This window comes from Lepidochelys kempii, chromosome 1 (genome assembly GCF_965140265.1).
Source record: "Lepidochelys kempii isolate rLepKem1 chromosome 1, rLepKem1.hap2, whole genome shotgun sequence".
In the NCBI taxonomy this organism is placed as follows: Eukaryota; Metazoa; Chordata; order Testudines; family Cheloniidae; genus Lepidochelys; species Lepidochelys kempii.
The window spans coordinates 238498044-238506367 of record NC_133256.1 but is presented as its reverse complement, the minus strand read 5'-3'; the positions used below and the strand labels follow the sequence as shown (position 1 = coordinate 238506367).

Here is an 8324-nt window from a genome sequence, read left to right as displayed (position 1 = left end):
GTTGTGGTGTATGTGCTTTTTAAATTTTCTTTAAAATTGATGCAAAAAAATAAACGTATTTACTCTGCCCCCTTTCCTTGCAGTATATTTCCTTTTTTAAAGCTCCATTTGTGTTCAACAAGACAGCCTCTTTTCCCCAAGATTAACATTTCTTATGATTGTTCCTGACAGAGGATTTACTTTCAGAGGCCCTGCTAAGGATAACCAAAAAAGGGCATGTAGCAAGACACTTTTGGCAGCTTGCATGAATTTTCGGAGCTTTTTAGGTCTTGGTTTTCTGATGAGTGGCTTCCTGAGCATGCCTAGGGAATGACAGGCATCTCTGCAGGCAGGCTGGACCCACCTTGGCTCAAGCGTAGTCATTGGCTGCTTATTAGAATAAATTGAGAACAATGCATACCACTGGCTGCCAATTGTAAACATAAGGGATATGTAGTCACTTAGCATTGACTTTTGGGAGGGGCCAAGGAAAGTCTGTAGTTTTATTGAATAGGGCTGTGTGTTAGGCTGCTGGTGTACCTTTCTTGCTGTGCTCCTGCCTAAACAGCCAGTTATTCATTTCCTTCCTACTAGTTGAAAACTTTTCAGCTGCAGAGGTAAGGGATTAAGATACTCTTTTCCCCCACCCCAATGATCTGATTTGACTGCATTTGCTGTTTAACATCTATCCACAGTGCATGTTAAATGTAACAGAGCTGTGGAAATATACTAAAAGTGCCTGCAGCTTTTTCCCTTGGCAGATGTTCATTGTGAACCACTGTTAGTGAGAGAAGATTTCATATTTTGTTCTTCACAGAGATGTATGCTTTGCGTAGTGAGTGCAATTCCTGGGCAGAACGGAAAGGCTTCTCGTGTACAGGATAGCCCATTGTTTGTTTGGAAGGAGGCAGAAACCCAGTTGGGCCAGCATTAATGAGTCGGTACCACACAGTGGTATTCTTGGGGACGCTTGCCCATGGAACAAAAGCCTATTCATGTTTTCTTTTAAAGTGCATTTAAAGGAGTGATTGAAATAAGATTTTGAAGGCTAACAGACTGTCTTGCTTTTCATTTTGCAACCTAAGAGCTAGGCTATTAAAGTAGCAAAAATCTAAAGGCAGAGCAGGCAGGGAAAACATTGTCACTGATTTGATATTTGCTGAAACAGATGTCTATTATGGCTGTCTTTCAGAAAAGTATTGTTGACAATAGACTGCATCCGTTTTTGTTTTCAGACTTACCATGCAGAGCAGCATATTGCCAGAATGTTTCTTATGAAGCAGTCTTTCCTGAGAAAAGAAAGGGTGGGGGGGGACCCAAACTGTTCATGGGTGGGACTGGAGCTTTGTGTGTGTGTGACTGCTATTCCAGAAAGAGAGGAAGCAGACTTTCATTTCAATCTACTTTTGACATGCTCGTACAGTTGTGTTGTGCAAGCCTGATAGCTGATACTAGTGACATTTTGTGTAGCATGGAATTCCTCGTAAGAAGGAATGATAGGGGCATAAAGATAGAGAGGGGCAAGATTAGCTGTAGAATGATTGGGGAGCGGGGGGGGGGGGGGAGAGGGAGCGAGTGGGAGGAAGACCTGATAACTCCTGACCAAACTCACAGATATGTCAAAGGTGATTATTCTCCCATGCCCTGTGTCATTTATTTATGGAAAGGATGCACAAAATAATTTTTTAAAATAACTTTTCTACAGCATGTGGCTTCTTCTGAGGACTTCATGTTTTCGGGAAGGTTTCCCTCCCTCCCTTCCTCCCCACTAAAAGGCTTGTTGGAGAATATTCTATGAAAATGACACATTTTTTCCCTTGGAAACATCTAGAAGAAACAAACTGTGGGGGGAGAATTTCTTTTGTAGTGTCTTTCATATAACATATTCTAAATGAATTTGCTAGTACAGCCAAGCATTAAATAAGTCTGAGATCAGCACCCTTTCTTTTTCTAATTATATTTACAGCTTGGGGTGTGTGTATATGTATGTGTGCCGTTGCAATATTTTGCATTTGGAATTGGGAAATATCAGGCGAGCCTGAAATTGCTTTCTTGAAAACCACTCACAATGGACTTTTCTTGAGATGCATTACAAATACAGTGAAAGCTGTTTTTTGTGCTCATTCAAGGGACTGACAAAAAATAATCTGTTAATGGAAGTGGCTTTCTGAAAAAGGGGGAACAGAGCAGTTATCAGTATATTTGGGGAAGCTTATGGGTCTGTCTCTATCTTCAGATGACTGTTTAAGGAGGATGATGATATTCAATAAAACCTACACATGTAACTGTAATGTTTGGCATTTGGTTGTCATGATGGTACTGGGAGAAATATTGGACAGGTTGTTTGAGAACAGAAGGCAAATTGAAGTCATTTGTATTTCCTGAAAACTTCTCATTGTTGCACCATGAAATGACAAGGGACCCAACCCAATCTTGCAGCCCTTATTCACATGATTAGTCTTGGGTGAAATCAGTACATTCATTAACAAATACACGATCAGACTCAAGGAGAGTAGATGTAATGGCTTGCCACATCTAAATACACTTTGTCAATGAGCAAAGTACAATGTAAAGTTGCTACTTTATACTACTGCAACCCTATTTTTCAACATTGAACAGCATAAAGGAATGGAAAACTCAGTATTTTGCACTCAATATCATTATGAAACATTTTGAATTTTACAGGGTAGATGGTCAGTTTCCTTCCATGCAAGGTGACGCAGAAGGGAAAAGATGCACTAAAATGGGGGTCTCTGTGTTCCTCAATTCCTCATTCACTGGGCCATGTGTGGAGGCTGCAATAGGTGTGTTTACCAGCAGTGTTTCATATCAGTACAAAGTGTGGAGGGCAGTACTGTGATTCAATGAAAGGTGCTGCTTTGGGGATTGTTAAAGGGCACCTGTGTACAGAGATGACATGAAAGAGGACACAGTGGCAGTGATGGAATGAACTCTCCTTGTTGAATAGCGATGGGACCAATGACTCTAAGAGCTAGGAGCAGGACATGATAGGGCAATAGAACTGGGCATTCTTCTGTTTTGCAGACTGCTAGCAGGGACAGTGGTCTCTGTGGCATTGAGACATGGGTGTCAGTTACATTATCTGAACAGGTTGCTGTTCTGGTTCTCAACTGGGGGTCTGCGGTCCCCTGGGGGGCTCTGAGCAGGTTTCAGGGGGTCTGCCAAAATAAACTGGGCTTCAGCCCGGGCGGCGGGGCTCAGGGAGAGAGTGCCACCTCCATCCCCTGACTCACCTCAGCAGGCCACCAAGCTTGTCTGGGTTGGCCAGGATGGGCGGGTAAATCAAAACTTGCAGCATCACTGCAGAAGAGAGATCCCTCCCTGCTATAAGAAGGGATTGCCTCTCAGCCATCGACTTCATGAGCAGGCAGCAGCTAGCCAAGGATACACATCACTGCTCTGCCCTGCTACGTTGGCACTTCAGGGAGCAGGGCCAAGTGGAAAGCTGAAATCTGGGGGGCGTGTGACCCCTCATGTCCCCTCATGCATCACCCGTGGTTGGGGTTCCACAAGTTTGTCTGTTTAAGTTTAGGGGTCCCTGGGTAAAAAAGGTTGAGAAACACTGCTGTGGCAGGAGCCCGTCTAGCATTGCTTCCACCTCTCCCCATACAGAAGTGGAGGTTCTGCATCCACTGTTCTGTATTCAAACTCTGGTGCATGAGTAGGGATGGAGGGCATCCGTGCACAGCATTGCTTAACAGCCATGGCTAGCCTTACATGATATGGCCCTCCCACATTTCCTCCTGACTGCTGGTGCAATGAGTAGAGGTTTATCTGGACCAACAGGCACCGAAGTATGCTGCAAAAGATCTAACAAACTGGATATGCTCTAAAATGTGCTCTTGTTATTTCTGGTAGCTTTTTAAAAAGTGGATTGTACAGCTGGGAAAGAAACTGAGTGCCGTTCATTTTTCTTTGCCAACACTCCCCACATCTGCTCACCTTTCTAACAGTCTGTAGGCTCTGTGCACATGAGCATTGTCAGAACAGGGAGGAGTGCACTGGGCACACGAGGTGGCATAGTTTGTGTTAAAAAAAGGAGCACTAGTGGCACCTTAGAGACTAACCAATTTATTTGAGCATAAGCTTTCGTGAGCTACATGCATCCGATGAAGTGAGCTGTAGCTCACGAAAGCTTATGCTCAAATAAATTGGTTAGTCTCTAAGGTGCCACAAGTCCTCCTTTTCTTTTTGCGAATACAGACTAACACGGCTGCTACTCTGAAACCTGTCATAGTTTGTATTGTTTTGTGCAGTGTGTGGTGTATTTTCTCCTCTTTTCTATAATTCATATTGGGTCAGGTCTTCACCTGGTGTAAATTGATGCACATCCATTAAAGTCAATGGAACTATGGAGGATTTGACCCACTGAATTTAGTTACTATGCAAGAACAAAGAGGTGAAAAAAAAGAGTGTGTGTATATATAAGGGTATGTCTACACTAGAGATAGAGGTGTGACTTCCAGCTCAGATAGACATACCTGCGCTAGCGGGCTACCAATAGAAGCATGGCTGTGAGGGCATGAGTAGCGGTACTGGCTAGCTGCCCCAAGTACATACTTAGGGTTTCAGATGGGATTGTACTAGCCCCTCTCACCACTTCTGCTGCTGTGGCCATCCTGCTATTTTTAGAATACTGTCTTGATTAGAGCTAGCCAGGGTATGGCTACCTAACAAGGAAATTATACCTCCAGCTCCAGTATTGACATACTCTAAGAAAGAGAGCAAGAGGCTGAGAATACAGTATTAGCTGTCAATCTTCAGTACCCTACATCAAATCCCATGGGAACCAGAGAAAGGGTGTGGGTGTGGGGGGGGGGGAATACCCCCAAAGTTACTATTGTTTTCTGGGTCAAATCCTACAAATCTTCCGTTGCCTTCAAGGGGAATGTCATGCATTGAGGGTTTGCAGAATTGGGCCCCAGATGAGTAAAACCTGAGGCAGGCAGGATGACTACTTTAAAGAATGTTAGTAGAATGTTGGCTAATGCTATTGCTACTAGTCACAGTAGGTTTCATCCTTTCAAAAAATGCCTGTTCTTTATAATAACTTAATGGAAACTCTCATAACAAAATAGTTGTTTCCTTACTAAAATTCCCTTCATCGGACATATATACTGATTTGTGCGTGTGCACACAGATGGGTTGGCTGAGATTGGTACTGAGCTTTTGGCTATTTTAGAAGGACTGAGTGGTGATTGGATATAGCTGCACTTTAGCATGTGTGGCTTGTACGTATAATGCCATATACTGTGTGTGTGTGCGTGCGTGTATGTAATTATAGCCATTGCTGGCCTCAAAGAAAATGGTCAGAGAAGGATCTAACTGAAGTTGAAATTTGACTCAAAGGCATTTGAAGATCAGATTAGATTTGACCTTTCTGGATGAAACATTGAGGTCACTGAGGTCACATGACTGTTGAACTATGTAACTCTTTATTTTCAGCTTTCTTCTGAAGCTTGTGTATAAATTAGCTAATCAATATCAAGTGGAAGGGAAGAGTTGAGCTATTTTGTTTGGCAACATTTAGACTTAAAAAAAAATATGTATACCTCCTACTGGTCCCAAAATATGACTTGATAAATCCAGAAGACTAGGGTACATAACTTATTTAGATAGGAAACTGAATATATATGTATAACCGATATGATTATCATCATTTTCACCCTCACTAAAAAAAATTCTTTTGTCTTTTAACAAATGTTTTTTGGGAGTGAATCTGGTACTGGTGAATGTGGATGGATTGACAGCCCTTGCAACTAACATTTCTCTGCAGAACTGGCAAAGCAGCAGCAATTCAGCTACCAACCGTGCTGCTTTTCCAAAGCATCTCAACCCATCTGTAAGGGAATGTGTGACGAGCTCCTTCTCCAGGCCCATTCAGTCTTTCATCTCTCTGCTCACGCTACCAATGAGAATGGTATATGAACAGTAGCAGTCGTGGTGGAGCACTAGGTAGAATTCTAATCTTTTCGCTACCATCTCCCCCCCCCCCCAATGTATTTGACTGGACAGAGTTAGGGAAACCATTTTTAATTACTGAGTGGACTGGTAATCATGTTCTTAAAATGCCAGAGTAACAATCAGGAGATCTGGATTCTGTTCCAGGATCTGCTATAACCTTCTTGCAAATCATTTCAGCTCTCTACCTCAGTTTCCATATCTGTAAAATAAATCCTTCCCCTATGAACTAGGTACACTAAGGTTATTAAGGCTTAATTCATTCGTATTTTGTAACATGCTTTGAGGTCGTGGAATGGAAGTCCAAAGTCGTGCTGGTAATACTTATTTTTTGAGAGAGTCTTTTAGACACTATATGCTATACATTCTCCTTAGTGGAAAGTCCAGTGGACTCCATTAGATTAGGACTTCAGTTAGTCTGTTTGGGCTGCTCCTGGAGGGACCAGTGGGCTAACAGAGTAATTTGCTTCCAAAACAAAGCAGAACCAATAGTAACCAGTTGAAAATGGTTCGCTGGAACTTCAATTAGGGTCAGTGGCGCAGGCTTTCAGAATTACACAGGTACACAGGGTTTGCCCAGTTACTGCATCTGCATGTGCAAGCGTAAATGTAAAGGAGTTGGCGGCTGTGATTGCAGAGCCATTGGCCATTATCTTTGAAAACTCATGGCGATTGGGGGAAGTCCCGGACGACTGGAAAAAGGCTAATGTGGTGCCCATCTTTAAAAAAGGGAAGAAGGAGGATCCTGGGAACTACAGGTCAGTCAGCCTCACATCAGTCCCCGGAAAAATCATGGAGCAGGTCCTCAAGGAATCAATCCTGAAGCACTTACACGAGAGGAAAGTGATCAGGAACAGTCAGCATGGATTCACCAAGGGAGGGTCATGCCTGACTAATCTAATCGCCTTCTATGTTGAGATTACTGGTTCTGTGGATGAAAGGAAAGCAGTGGATGTATTGTTTCTTGACTTTAGCAAAGCTTTTGACACTGTCTCCCACAGTATTCTTGTCAGCAAGTTAAAGAAGTATGGGCTGGATGAATGCACTATAAGGTGGGTAGAAAGTTGGCTAGATTGTCGGGCTCAACGGGTAGTGATCAATGGCTCCATGTCTGGATGGCAGCCGGTATCAAGTGGAGTGCCCCAAGGGTCGGTCCTGGGGCCGGTTTTGTTCAATATCTTCATAAATGATCTGGAGGATGGTGTGGATTGCACTCTCAGCAAATTTGCGGATGATACTAAACTAGGAGGAGTGGTAGATATGGTGGCAGGTAGGGATAGGATACAGAGGGACCTAGACAAATTGGAGGATTGGGCCAAAAGAAATCTGATGAGGTTCAACAAGGATAAGTGCAGGGTCCTGCACTTAGGACGGAAGAATCCAATGCACCGCTACAGACTAGGGACCGAATGGCTAGGCAGCAGTTCTGCGGAAAAGGACCTAGGGGTGACAGTGGACGAGAAGCTGGATATGAGTCAACAGTGTGCCCTTGTTGCCAAGAAGGCCAATGGCATTTTGGGATGTATAAGTAGGGGCATAGCCAGCAGATCGAGGGACGTGATCATTCCCCTCTATTCGACATTGGTGAGGCCTCATCTGGAGTACTGTGTCCAGTTTTGGGCCCCACACTACAAGAAGGATGTGGAAAAATTGGAGAGAGTCCAACGAAGGGCAACAAAAATGATTAGGGGTCTGGAACACATGACTTATGAGGAGAGGCTGAGGGAACTGGGATTGTTTAGCCTGCAGAAGAGAAGAATGAGGGGGGATTTGATAGCTGCTTTCAACTACCTGAGAGGTGGTTCCAAAGAGGATGGTTCTAGACTATTCTCAGGGGTAGAAGATGACAGGACAAGGAGTAATGGTCTCAAGTTGCAGTGGGGAGGTTTAGGTTGGATATTAGGAAAAACTTTTTCACTAGGAGGGTGGTGAAACACTGGAATGCGTTACCTTGGGAGGTGGTAGAATCTCTTTCCTTAGAAGTTTTTAAGGTCAGGCTTGACAAAGCCCTGGCTGGGATGATTTAATTGGGGTTTGGTCCTGCTTTGGGCAGGGGGTTGGACTGGATGACCTCCTGAAGTCCCTTCCAACCCTGATATTCTATGATTCTATGATTCATTTACACTTGTCATGTTAAATGCATGTTCTGAAAATATGGGTGGAGAGAGGAGACCCTTTTTTAATATTGCAGAGATGGTCTAATTTGGATGACAAATAACTCTAAACAAACTTCTGAACATTTATCCGCTTGTCATTGCACATATGATGGGAGCATTTGCGATCAGAACCACAGTAGCTAGAACAGGCTACAATGGGTAAATACCCTACTTGGAAAAGATTGCACTGAGTGGAAACTTCATTAC

At 43.5% G+C, this 8324-nt stretch overlaps 1 protein-coding gene across 10 annotated transcripts in view; it reads left to right on the top strand.

The window, feature by feature from the left end:
* The first annotated feature begins 345 nt into the window (after positions 1 to 345).
* The window catches only part of CALD1 (caldesmon 1), a 236554-nt gene continuing 228575 nt past the window's right edge, over positions 346 to 8324 (top strand). For 4 of the 10 annotated variants that reach the window (XM_073319335.1, XM_073319384.1, XM_073319326.1 and 1 more), the window contains exon 1: positions 348 to 596. The gene's annotated coding sequence lies outside the window, so the exon portion shown is untranslated. Of the gene's footprint in view, positions 597 to 8324 lie in introns of all 10 variants that reach the window. The other 6 variants (XM_073319403.1, XM_073319429.1, XM_073319375.1 and 3 more) reach the window with 4 other exon arrangements.